The sequence below is a fragment of the Coptis chinensis genome, chromosome 7 (genome assembly GCF_015680905.1).
Source record: "Coptis chinensis isolate HL-2020 chromosome 7, ASM1568090v1, whole genome shotgun sequence".
Classification (NCBI taxonomy): Eukaryota; Viridiplantae; Streptophyta; class Magnoliopsida; order Ranunculales; family Ranunculaceae; genus Coptis; species Coptis chinensis.
In genome coordinates, this window is record NC_141462.1 from 11,415,436 (window position 1) to 11,428,226 (window position 12,791).

Sequence of the window (12,791 nt, forward strand, 5' to 3'; positions counted from 1 at the left end):
TCTGTAACACTTATTATCCGTTACAAAATTTACTAACGGTTATAAAGTATCACTAAAATTAATTTCAGTAACGGATACGTAACCGTTAGAATTTATTAGTAACGGTTACCAAATTTGTTTAGAGCGTCACTTTGATTTTCTATTGCTAACGGTTCTGTATCCGTTACTAACGAATTTTCATTGTAAAAAAAAAAAAATGTTGCTAACAGTTCTATATCCGTTACTAACGAATTTTCATTGTATAAAAAAAAATTGGTTTCTCTGGCCCTTTTATATGTGGGCCACCTATACTAGTGCACGTACCCATACCTGCACTTTTTTTTACTCCACAATGTATCACTTGAGTTCTTCTATTCATCTATAACTCTAACAAACTCTAGTAATTAAATTCCTTCCATTCATCGACACAACGAAACGTAATGAAAAACAACAAAATATCCCACCAATAGACGTATATATTGAACAATCATCATCATTCAACTTATTGTTCCATTCATAAGTTATTCATAAGATTGTTCCATTCAACTTATTGTTCCATTCAACTAAAATATCCCATCCATCTAGAACAATTATGTGAACCATCATCATTCAACTTATTCTTCATCAACATCAATGTACGTTGGTACTGCAAACAAAATCAGAAAAGTGAGTTACCCAAACATCCTAATGACTATTAGACCAAAAAATTGATTTAAAAAGAATAAAAAAAAACATATCAATGAAGAATAAATCAAAATTTTACCATTATTAATGCAAAACCCATCAACTTAAGAAGTCTCATACCTTCGAAGTTGACACCTTTAGGAGAGAGAAGGTACCTTTAGGAGAGAGAAGGTTGTCGGACGATTATTCTATTGCATTTTCTTGCATCCCCAATTCAGATTGAAGTTAAACCTACAGTCAAATACAAGGGGCAGACAACACCCCACATAAATAAATACACGTGGCATCACCAGTCACAAGTACATCTACACTTAAAAACAGATTTGAGAACTACAATTCAACAAGAACAATCTCTTCAAAGAGAACCAACAGTGATGCTAACAAAGTAATTACTAAATTCCATCAAATAGCATACATTTTTCATCCAACAGATGACAATATCATAGATAAACTGTACACAGTCTATTACACCAAAAATCAGTCTATTACACCGTTCTCTCTTCAATTTCTTTGTATCTCATAGATGCTTTTTATCCTGCCTCCATAAAATGCTTTAATATGTTTCTATGTTTCCAACAAATTATCAATTGAAACTAGCTGCATAGTTATAGTATATTAATATGAAAATAGATTTATATCAATGCAGTAACTGACTTCCATTTAAACTTCAGAAAACTTTACTCACCTATGCATGTATCTTGCTCCATAATGTATAAAAGATCTCCTTTACACTTGTAGTCATATGAACCCCATCTATTTGAACATGTGCAACCATCCCACTGGCAAGCAAGACCTTCCTTACATTCACCAACATCTGGTGCACAGCAGTTTGTTGATTTCAAAATCAGAAGAGGACATGAAATAAAAAAATGAACGGCATGAAAAGTATCAATTATGAATCCATATGGCATAGTTGAATATCAACCTTCACAGTTCTGACCATCCCCACGGAAACCAAATGGACAAATGACAACACATTAGCTTCGGTTTCCTAATATAAATAAAAATATAAAAAAGTTTAAGATAATGAAGAGACAAAACAAAAATTGAATCATAGTTGCATGAAGAAAATCAAACTTGGAATATGGCAGTATAGTTAAGATATGAAAGCATGTAAGAAAAGGTTTGTCAACGTTAAGAACAAAGGATAGGTGACAGAACCAAGCAAGCAGAAAAGTCTTGTCCATTTTTACTTTCTGACCAGCAACCTCCATTATTCATCGTACATCTTGCAGGTCCCACAGCTGCCATTACAAAGACAATAGATGTAAGGTCAAAGATGATTGTGGTGTAGTCGTCGTGCTTATAGTTCACACCAGTGCATAACCTCCAGGCAGGACCCAAAAATTCACAATGTGTTTAATTTTGTTTTCAATAAACGTGTTTAAATTTTTTACGTATGTGTGAGGTCACTCATTTAATTAAAAGATCACCGTTCTAGTTCATGTATGTTTGCTAGCTGGTTACAAAGTCAACGAAGGGAGAGTTCACGTCCCCAAAAAAGGTAAACATGTCTACCTTCACAAGTGGTATAACAATCTAATTAGTTTCAGCCAACAACCACCGTTCCTTTCAAGGCACTCATTAGTTTCAAGATCTGCACATATAACAATCTAATCATTAGAAAACAGATGCTGAAGTCATGCATATAAGTTTCATCTACCAGTAATGAAATAAATGAACAGGCATTGACCTCCATTTAAACAAATTGGAGGATCAGTAGTCTCTTTGAAACCAGCGCATACAGCTTTCAGCACCGAAGTTCTCTCTAGTTTTCCTTCAGAGCAAGAAAAACATGAGATTTACCAATAACTAAGTGTTCTCACATGCAGATATTGGCTTAAGATAATAGATTAAGGGAAATTAAAACTGAAAGTATGCAAGTACCAGAGCCACCGACCCAAAACCAGATGCAAACTAATAATAATACATTATGCGTAACAAACCTCGATACTGGACATTATTGATAACGAGGGTTGGCAAGACGGTAACATCACCACGAGAACCTCGACCAACCTATACTTCACAAAAAGAACAGTGGTGATGACTAGATATAAGATGCTGTATGAATTTTGAAAAGCATGCAAGTATGGCAACACACTGGAACGACAAAGATGTAAACCAAAAGATGCAAGTATGAATTTTTACGAACAACACGGGAACGACAAAGATGTAAACCAAAAGACCCCTTTATACCATTCATTTTTTCTGTTATTCTATCACCATTACAAGTGAACACTTCTCAAATTGAAGTTGATATAAAAGACATTAAATTAAATAAACTTCATACAAAACTCAGAATGTCATACAAAGCAAAGCATATCAAGCAATTATCTTGGACACAATTAAATCTGCAAAACTCATCACTGAACCCAACATGATAAATTACAGTAGAATATTTACAACAATTTATCTAGTCTAGAATATCCAACATGCAGCACACATTGAGTAACACTAGCAAATTTCAAATAACTCATGAAAAGAAGTAACATTCATCTAATTCTAAAAAATCATGTCATGTCACAAAAATTAAACAGATCAAACACAAATCTAAATTTGTTTTCAAATCAAACAACTGATAACATAAAAGATACTTCTTTGATCTGATAATTCGAAGTGTAACCAACCCCATAAGCTAAAAACCCAATTTCAATAAATCGGTATATAAAGTTGTTACCTTGAGCAAATTGAACTCTTTTGAGAATCGAAAATCTTATGGATCTATTCCAAGCTTTATGATTTCCATCGATCTAGATTTGAATAGACAATATTCTATCGAAGATTCAAGCCTAATTCAATCAAATCTCCAAGAAGAAACTTGTAATACATGAGAAGAGAAAGAACAAAAGGAGGGAGAGAGGACTAACCAAAATCAAAACCCTAGCGGCCCAAAGTGGCAAATAAGAACAACTTCGTTTCTATTTTTTTCTCGGTTAGATTAGAATTGAAGATGTGGGCGAGAACTAAAAAACTCCCAATTAAGTTTTAGTTTTTATTCCATTGTGATTTTTTATTTTTTATTTTTAACTTTGTCACACATTTGTAAGCGTTACTAAATATCCAATAAATGTTACAAAATAATTCAAGTGTTTGGATAGATACTTACTAACGGTTAGAAACATTGCTAACGGATGTGAAAGTGTGACAAATTACCTAACGGATCAATATGTGTTACAAATAAAAAATCCCAAATGTTGCAAAATCACCCAAATGGTGTAGTGAGAATAATTAACTGGAAATCGGAAAATGGATGCAAATGCATTGAACTAACCTAAAAAAATAATTGAAGAGAAATCAAAAACTAGATGCAACTATGCATTGAACTAACTTAAAGAATAATTAACGAAAAATCGGAAACTGTACGCAATTGTATTGAACTAAAGTCAAAGAATAATTAATGGGAAATCAGAAACTGGATCTAAATGCGTTGAACTAACGTCAAATAATAGTTAACGGGATCAAAAACTGAATGCAAATGCATTGATCGAAGTAACCGCAAAACATAGTGGTATTATATGTAGTGGGAATATCTTAATAAGTATAATTTTACATTTAAAATGGTGTTTATCCTATCTTTTTTTGCATGATTGGGTTGGCTATTCAAGTAGCTATTCAATATGATCTTCGCCTCATTGGGCATTCTCACGTACAAAACTTCTATCAAGGGGGGGGTTCACGCTGCAAGTTGCAAGAATTTTGGATGAGTGATCAATATAATATTCATATCCCATAGTTGTACATAGTTGCTAATATTTTTCAAAATAACATAATATAACGACACTTGTTCATATGACGGGTTCGAAATTAAAGCTAGTTACATATATATAACAATAAGTTTTTGGGACCAATAGTTAGACTTTTTAATTTCCAAATCCAGTGAGAATCTAGCTAAAAGCCTCAACATGAGTGATATCTGAGTGATGACACAAAAGAGTAGTTTTTCCGAATAGAAAGATCACAAATCCACATCCTAGGCGAGAATTTATGCTTTCTTTGAATTGATATAACCATAAAATTCAAACCTGCACAATAATTCCTAGTTTCCCCCGTTGAGCCTTCATTAAGCCTTTCTATTGTTCATCACCACTTCCTTACCCTATCAAAACAAATAAAATAGGCCCACCTATCTGACGAGTTTGAGAAATAGGATGAAGAGCATAAAAGAGAATAGAAAGACCTGTGCAAAATCAGTTAGTTGTTCCAAAAGAAAAGTTCCACCAAAAGTGATAAAACGTTAAATCACGTTTTTGGTTTTATACTTAAGTCCGAGGTCCACAGTCAAAGTCAAAAGTCCATATAGTCGGCCGTTTAGTCAAGTTACCTTACTCATGTGGGTTTGGTAGGATAAGTCGAGTAAGGGATCGTCCAAACCTTAGGGCTCGACAAGGTTCACAACTGGAATTACAACTTTTAGTGAGTAGGATTTTAGGTTTTTTAGTTGGTTTAATTAAATTAACAGTAATGTAAATAATGTAAATTACTAACGGTGATTTCGATGTAAATAAACAAAGATAGAGAAATAGGGAGAGGGTTAATCATACTCATGCAAGAATCATTTTTTAACAGTTTATATTACCACATCACAATAGCTATAATTCGTCTCGAGTTCATAGACAAACCCGAGACGACGTCGAGTATTGATCCCTAGCGAAACGCGCACATCTCTGAGTCGCATCATACTAGCATAGGGAGTTGAACTAATATTTCATCTCTGGAATATCATTTTAGCTCCTGGTTCGATTCAACATCAGCTGGACAAATTGGAGAGTCTGACATCAAAGAGTTGCGCGCGAGACATTTTGGGTCTCTCGCGAGACTGTTCCGGAGCGTCAGCACTCCAAATTTGTACAGTCTCAGTCATTTTGGAACCGGATGTCTAATCTACACCTAATTCCTAAGTAGTGATTCTAGAACATTAAAGTTTCAATCCGGATTCTCACACGAGCAGTATAACCCTCCCTCTGAGGGAGGGGGGGGGGATTAGCTCATGGTCATTAAAAGAATAATTAAACTTGCTGTATACATTAAATAAATAAATGCAGGACAGGAATTAAACTTGAAAAGAAATGACTTTTATTAAGAAGAAATGACTTACAGTATTTAAGCTGCTGGAATGAAAAGGACGGAATGTAAGTGCTGAAATGAAAACTACAGACGATTAACTAGCTAATGTATAGGCTAAAGCATAAAATGCTGAAGGCCGAATAATGAAGACCCCCTCACATATATATATAGGCTGGAGACCCTTCACGTGAAGTCCCAACATTTAACAGGTTTTGTTTCATTCAATTTGTTAAGATCAAAACTTCGTATTTATAAAGTTTTGTCTTATTATAATTTGTTTTGTCCTTTTATGTTTTGGTTTTGTCTTTTAATAGCCCAATTCAATTCAAACATTGAATTGGTACGTGTCTTTCCCATTGCAAGGTGGCACAAAATTGTGACCATCACTTGTCACCTGCCTAGGCTGACTCGTCATGCCTTTGGGCTCACAGAGTGGGTCCACGTGGTGTGTCCAGTGGCGGCGCCGATTTTGGCGCTTTTAGAACTTTCTGTCATTGCGTAGAGTTTGTCGCCCTAGTTGCTCTAGCAGTTCACTACCCAACGTCGGCATCCAGATTTATCAGATGTGAGCTTCGAAAGTTTGCTGCTTCTTTATATGTGGACCCGTTCTACACTAGTTTTGTTCTTTTTGGAAACTTCGGCTCTAGTCAGGCTTTGTTGGGCTTCACTGGGGTTGAGTGGGGAACTTCAAATATTCTAATATTCCTGTACTTTGATGCATATTTTATCACTATATTTATGTTAACTGCGGAAACCTACAAAAGTACGAAAATATAATTATTACATGATTATTAAACACATAATCGATCAAAATGCTATGTCTCTCGGGGTTTAATATTACAGTTTTGGGTGCTTATCACACCACCCCTAAACAACACTTTGTTTGTCCTCAAGCAAAGAAGAGACATTAAAATGATAAGTGGCCAAAAATGTGTTGTCCTAAGCTAAACCTCATTTCACAGAGTGTGGTTGCATTGACCGTATGCAACAAGGCCTTGAACCACTAGGAATTCCCTAGTGGATGAGTTATAGCCTCGTGGGAGTTTTCCAGTGAAGATACTCACAAACTTCATTTATACTACAACGATTCAGTAACAAAGGCCCGTTTCCTTAATTAATCTCAGATATCTATACATCTCACTAGCGGAGAAAACAGGGATTTAATTCTTTTGAAATTCAAGTTAATATACATACAATAATCAAAATATCTACGTATGAGCATGCATGCAGTGATCTTATAATGAAATGTACGAGCAGGGCCGTTTCTGAATCCTTTGGATAGCATCCTTAAGTAGGTTCTCACAGGTATGTGTTGAAACACAATTTCTCTCTTATTTTTCCACTCAAGTTTTGCTATCTCCAGTGTGCAGCGGGCACACGTTTCCTCACATACTCAATGACAATCAAAGGAGCCGAGGTCGAGAAGTCACAACTACTACTTATTATCACACTATCATATTCCTAATTGAGCTAGAGGTCTTTATTAGGTGTTATGGGGCTTAGGAGGTAGTGTAGAAGAAAATAGAATAGAAAATTCAAAAAATGATAAGTATGAGAAAATAAGGTCTTCGAGATATTTATACTAGAGAAATCCTTATTTTCTTTCCAGCTTCTAACATGGGTTTCCATACTTGGCTTTTTCAAGCTTTTGTATTCCCTTTTGATTTGATTTTGGGGGGAATTCTAACTTTGATATTTCTTTTGATTTTTGGAAACATATTTCTATTTTTCTTTTTCTTTTCTTTCCTAAAGCAGTAACCCATTTTTGATTTGTGACAAATTTTTCTCTTCATTTTTCCGCACTTCATCCTATTTCTCATACTCATCATCTAGGTAGGCTTATTTATTTGTGGTAAATAGATGGTTAATGAATTTTTGGTGAAATAGAAAGGGTTAATGAAAGATTTAGTGGGGCGACTAGTGGTAAATTTTTTTTACAGGTGTGAATTTTTGGCTATATCGATCCAAAGAAGTCCTAAATTTGGGTAGTGATCAAGTAAGTAGACGTGTGAACTTCTCTATTCGGAAAAACTACTCCACTGAGATGGCATTACTCACATATCACACATTTTGAGGCTTTTTGGTTAGATTCTTACAGGATATGGAAACTAAGTTGTCTAACCGTGGGTCCCTGAAACTTACTGCTGTGTACATTTAATGATAGTCAGTGCATGAATGCTTATGAAAAGATGTAAAAACTATTGCATACGTATTAAATTAAGTTTCAAGAACAAGTCCTAATTCTAATGCTAGGGTGAGATTTTTAAATATTTTTTTATCATAGAAAAGGAAACAAGAATTTGTCACTAAATACGTTTATTTAGACATAAAGTAAACTATGCATGCTTAATTTTTGCGAAAGGTTCTCACCACCCCAAACAGTTGAACGCTGTATCCTTAAAGTGTTAAGAGGAAGAAAGAGTATACCTGAGAGGCTTTGAGCAAAAATATAGCTGACATCTTCTACATAAATTTATTGTAACACACTATATATTATACATCAAAAAAGTGAAAGCACACTGTTAGATTGGCACACTGTTAGGTTATTTATTTATCTCACATCAAAATGTAAAACAAATATGTACATGCATCAACTCACATTGCCCCAACCACGAACTGGGGGATGGTCCATCCTTGCTTCGTCTCTGTAGAAATGTTATTTCTTTGCGTCACGCCAATCTATCATAGCTTTCCAGACTTCGCTCCACTTCCTCTTCCTTGTAGTGTCCAGATGAGCTATCTTTTTATCATCATCAGGGAAGGAACGCACTTTCTTTAGATACCTTGCAGGGCGTCGCCATGTCCAAAATCGCAAAGAACGAATGATCTTGTTGGTTGGACACATAGAGTCGACCTTTACCTAGTCCTGAAAAGTGGCTACAAACTGTGGGAAGTACGTCCTCACTATCCTACATGCTGTGACTGGCAAGGTGATATAGTGCTGCCGAAAAGACCGAGCCCTTTTCAGGTTCTCAATTACTAGGTCTGTGATGTCGAAGGTGGTATGTTGCTGGGCTAGTGCATGGAACGTCTTACAAGCTGACTTTGATGCAGTGGAAAAATGTCAATCCCCCATAATGTTCAGAAGAATAAATAACATGGCAGTTCTAACATTCATGGTCATACTGGCTAGTGGAATAGTGAACTTCGGCACGTTCGGTGACCTGGGCAAGGCCATCGCCATAACGGGCGGCAAATTTTTCCTAAGAATAGTGGTTAAAGTTGTTTTCTATCATGTATTGGATGGGGATGTCTGGCTGAAAAAGAGGAAGGTCTAGAGCCATAGCAACTATTGGCTCGTAAAAAGAGTGTCGGGTGTTACCAATACGGATTGTAAATCCGTTCAAAGGGAAACCCTGTACAGCAGGTAGATCTTCCATATGATCGTAAAAATAAGTTGCCAAACCTGGGGGGTATGTCTGCTCAGGGTGTAGAATAAGGGAGTTCCAACCGACTCGAGTGATGAAGTCTCTAAAAAGATGTCCATATGCAAGAGAATTCAGCAACGAATGGAAAGATTGTCCTAGAATCATCTTTGGAGCTTCCATTGTAGAAGATGTGTGAAGAAAGATGCTACCTATTAGACAAAGATAAACAAATATTAGAATATGATGAGAACAATTAAGTAAAAACAAATTACCATAGGGAAATTGCACTATATTTAAAAAAACTAAAAAGAAAATGACAAAGAACATAAAATTGCAAAATTTAAATTGTGTCATGGGCCCAAGTAACGACGAGGATCCTTTTGTGAAAGGAATCCATTTATAAGATCTTCGATGCCGTCAATCCTGGCAACATCTTGTTGCATAATTTCACTCTGTGTCTGGTAAATTTTGGTGTGGTTCTCCATTATGAGAGTGTGATTTGCCTAGAATAAGTTGTGACTGTGCAAGAATTGTGCTTGTTCCTCTTCCTGTATTGTCCGCAGGTCGTGAAATTCAAGGAAACTGGTGATGATAATGTTCTGACGTTTATATAATGTCATCAGTCCTTGTTGAATTAAACGAAGGCCTTCCATAGGATTAAATACATTGCTTAATACATTTTCAGTGAAGATGTTGTCAGCGGAACAAGCTTCTTCGGTTTCTGTACTGACATGATTCTTTGCAACGTCGGGATTCTAGAAACTGTTCCTACAAACTGAGTGAATGGTAAGAATGTTAGCTGTTCTGAGAGGTGTATTATGAGAAGTACTAGAAAAACCCTAACGCATCATGATAAGTGTCACAATGGTTGGCAAAGGAGCTGCCTTTTTCCTGGCACGTGCGATAGCGTTCCAGAAAAATTTAATAATGCAAATATCATTGCAGTTAGTCTGCAAGACCCAGAGTAGATGGAGGAGGGGTTTTGTTATTTCAAAAGTCTTAGACGTGCCGAGCACATTATGAGCTAGCCATTGGATCACAGATAATTGGTTCTTTTCAAGGATTGCTAATAAATAACACGGTTTTTGCGGTTGTATTCGCCGTGAAGGATAGTTGCAAACATCAGATGCATGATATTGTCGAATGGTGAATCCTGAAGGTGTACCCCTTGGTTTGTAATGGGAATTTGAAGTACCTCAAAGATAATTTCCATAGTCAATTCACGCTCGCATCCATTTGCACGGATAAAGAATTGCCCGTTTTGGAAATAACCGTGTTTATAGAACAAAAGAACCAATTCTCTGGAAAAAAAATGCCTGCTTATGATGTAAAAGAGGGTACCATCCTCGACGTAAAATTTCAGTGTCAAAAAATGGATGAAAAAGACCGTTTTGGAAATTTTCCATAAAATTTTGCTCGGGCACGAAAATTTGAGTGAGGGCCATTAAAGATGGAGTGGTGAAGAAATTTAGTGGAAAAAGGGAAGTTGGTATTTAGAGGTGTCTATCCTTGTTATAATAGGCACCAATCCGAAGATGTAGAAAATACGGATCGAGGTGTCACAGGGTAGTTAGACCACGCGTATCTTCTAAAATATGGCGCAAACGTTGATGTAGTGTGGATGAGAAGAATGGGGTATATGACAAGGAGTGCCTTTTTTTTTTTTTTTTTGTGTAAATAAATAGCGTAAGTAAAAGGCAAAGGAAGATGTAAATATAATAATACAATAAGATGTAATAACGTACAGAGGTGTGGAAACACATCATAATGATACGGAAAATAAAATACAAACCTAAATATTAGATAGAACTATATGCCACATTAACAACATTACTATAATAAAATAACCGAGCATGAAGACTTGAGTAGCATATTCAATCTGCTACTGCTCAAACTTTTCTAGTGCATCCATGAATCTTGAAACTTGGAGTGATCTAAAAACGATTTTTAGAATAAAAAGTGGAGAGAGGAGAAAGTGAAAGGAGTGAAATATTAATGTGAAGAATGTGTTGAACTTATTTATAGAAGAAAATTGAGCTATTTTCTGACCGTTTTTAGATACGATTTCATGACCGTTTTTAGGATGCGATTTCTTGACCGTTTTTTGACCGTTTTTAGGATGCGTTGGTTTACGGTAAAATTTGCTGTTAAGTGTGACGTTAAAAATATATATGTATATATATTTATATATGTATATATATTATTACTAATATTATTATATATGTTTCTACCTATATAATATAATATTGGAGATAACTAATATACTATTTAACAAGGCAGAAATTTTAGAGAATGTAGGAATTAACAGACGTCCTAAGTTCGAAAATAAAAATGCAACCACGTAAATAAAATATCCGACATAATTAATATACAAGAAAGGTGAAAATAAACTGTCTACTGAGAATCCTCAGGGGCTGCAGGAGAATCTTCAGGGGCTGCAGAAGAAGAACCAGGAGTCCTGCGACGTCGTGCAAGACGAGCTCCTGTGGAGGCTAACTGCTCCTGGATATCACCCAGAGTATCCAACACCTGAGCCTGAAACTGATGCTGGTTCGCCATTAGCATTCGCTGGAACTTGTTTTGGCGAGTAGTCATTTGGTCCTGAAATGCATTCATTGAAGCTCGCATTTCCTCGCTGAAATTAAGCCCATCTTTGTCTATTAGCGACCGTGGGCGAAAGTGGTCATATCCGTCCTTAACTTCGCCCAAGGCATGTTTCATCGATACCGGGCGAGTGTACACGCCTTTCATGCCAATCGTTCATAGCACGTAAGGCATCCATAGGGTGACTCATCTTACTCATAGCAGTCTCATCAAAGTAGGGTGGGTGAGATGGGCCTACGTTAGCGTGCTCAGCAGCCATTGGTGTTGTGGGTTCCCAAAGGGCCAGTATGCATTTCTTGAAGACAAGCATATTTCTCATATAGTGGTATAGGGAGTAGAGGGTGGATGACAGGAAACCCAAACTAATCATAACTTGCGTTACAAGAACGGCAAGAGGGGCTGACCTAAGAGTGACATGCGTAATAATATCAAAAAGAAAGGTAACTATGCAGAAGTTACCCTTTCGCTCCTGGAGGATCCAGAGAAGGTGGAGGAAAGTCTTGTTGATGTCCGAGGGCTTCGAGGTGCTAATGACGTTCAGTCCCAGCCATTGAGTCACAGCCAGCTGGTTCCATCGCACTGAGCGCTAATACGCGCATTTCCCATCTATGTTGTACTCACCCTCGATTAGCATGTCGAGCATTAGGTTGTAAGTCTGTGGGTACACGGACTACTGCTGAGTCAGCACGTGGTCGACCAGAGGAATGCCCATGATCCCGGAGGTCAAAATGGGTGTGACTTCATGGCGCACACCGTCAACGGTAACCCAAAAATGGTCGCCATTAAAGCTCCCATTGTTGTAAAATTTCATCACCAAATCCTGCCTGCCATTAGCATATAACAAGTACTCCCATCCTCTAGAGTGAATTTCATTATCAAAGAATGGAGCAAACATCCCATTTTCGAATAAAGTTCTAAAAATTTTCTCCACACAAATTTGCCTGTTTCCGGCCATTACTGCTCTTAGGGAGAGGCTGGCTATTGATTTATGATGAGGGGGAGAAATGGGACTTGCTGACGGAAGGGAATTGGATTCGGAGCTGTAGGAGTCGCGCACGAGACCTGGATATAACGTGGGCCTGTCTCATGCGA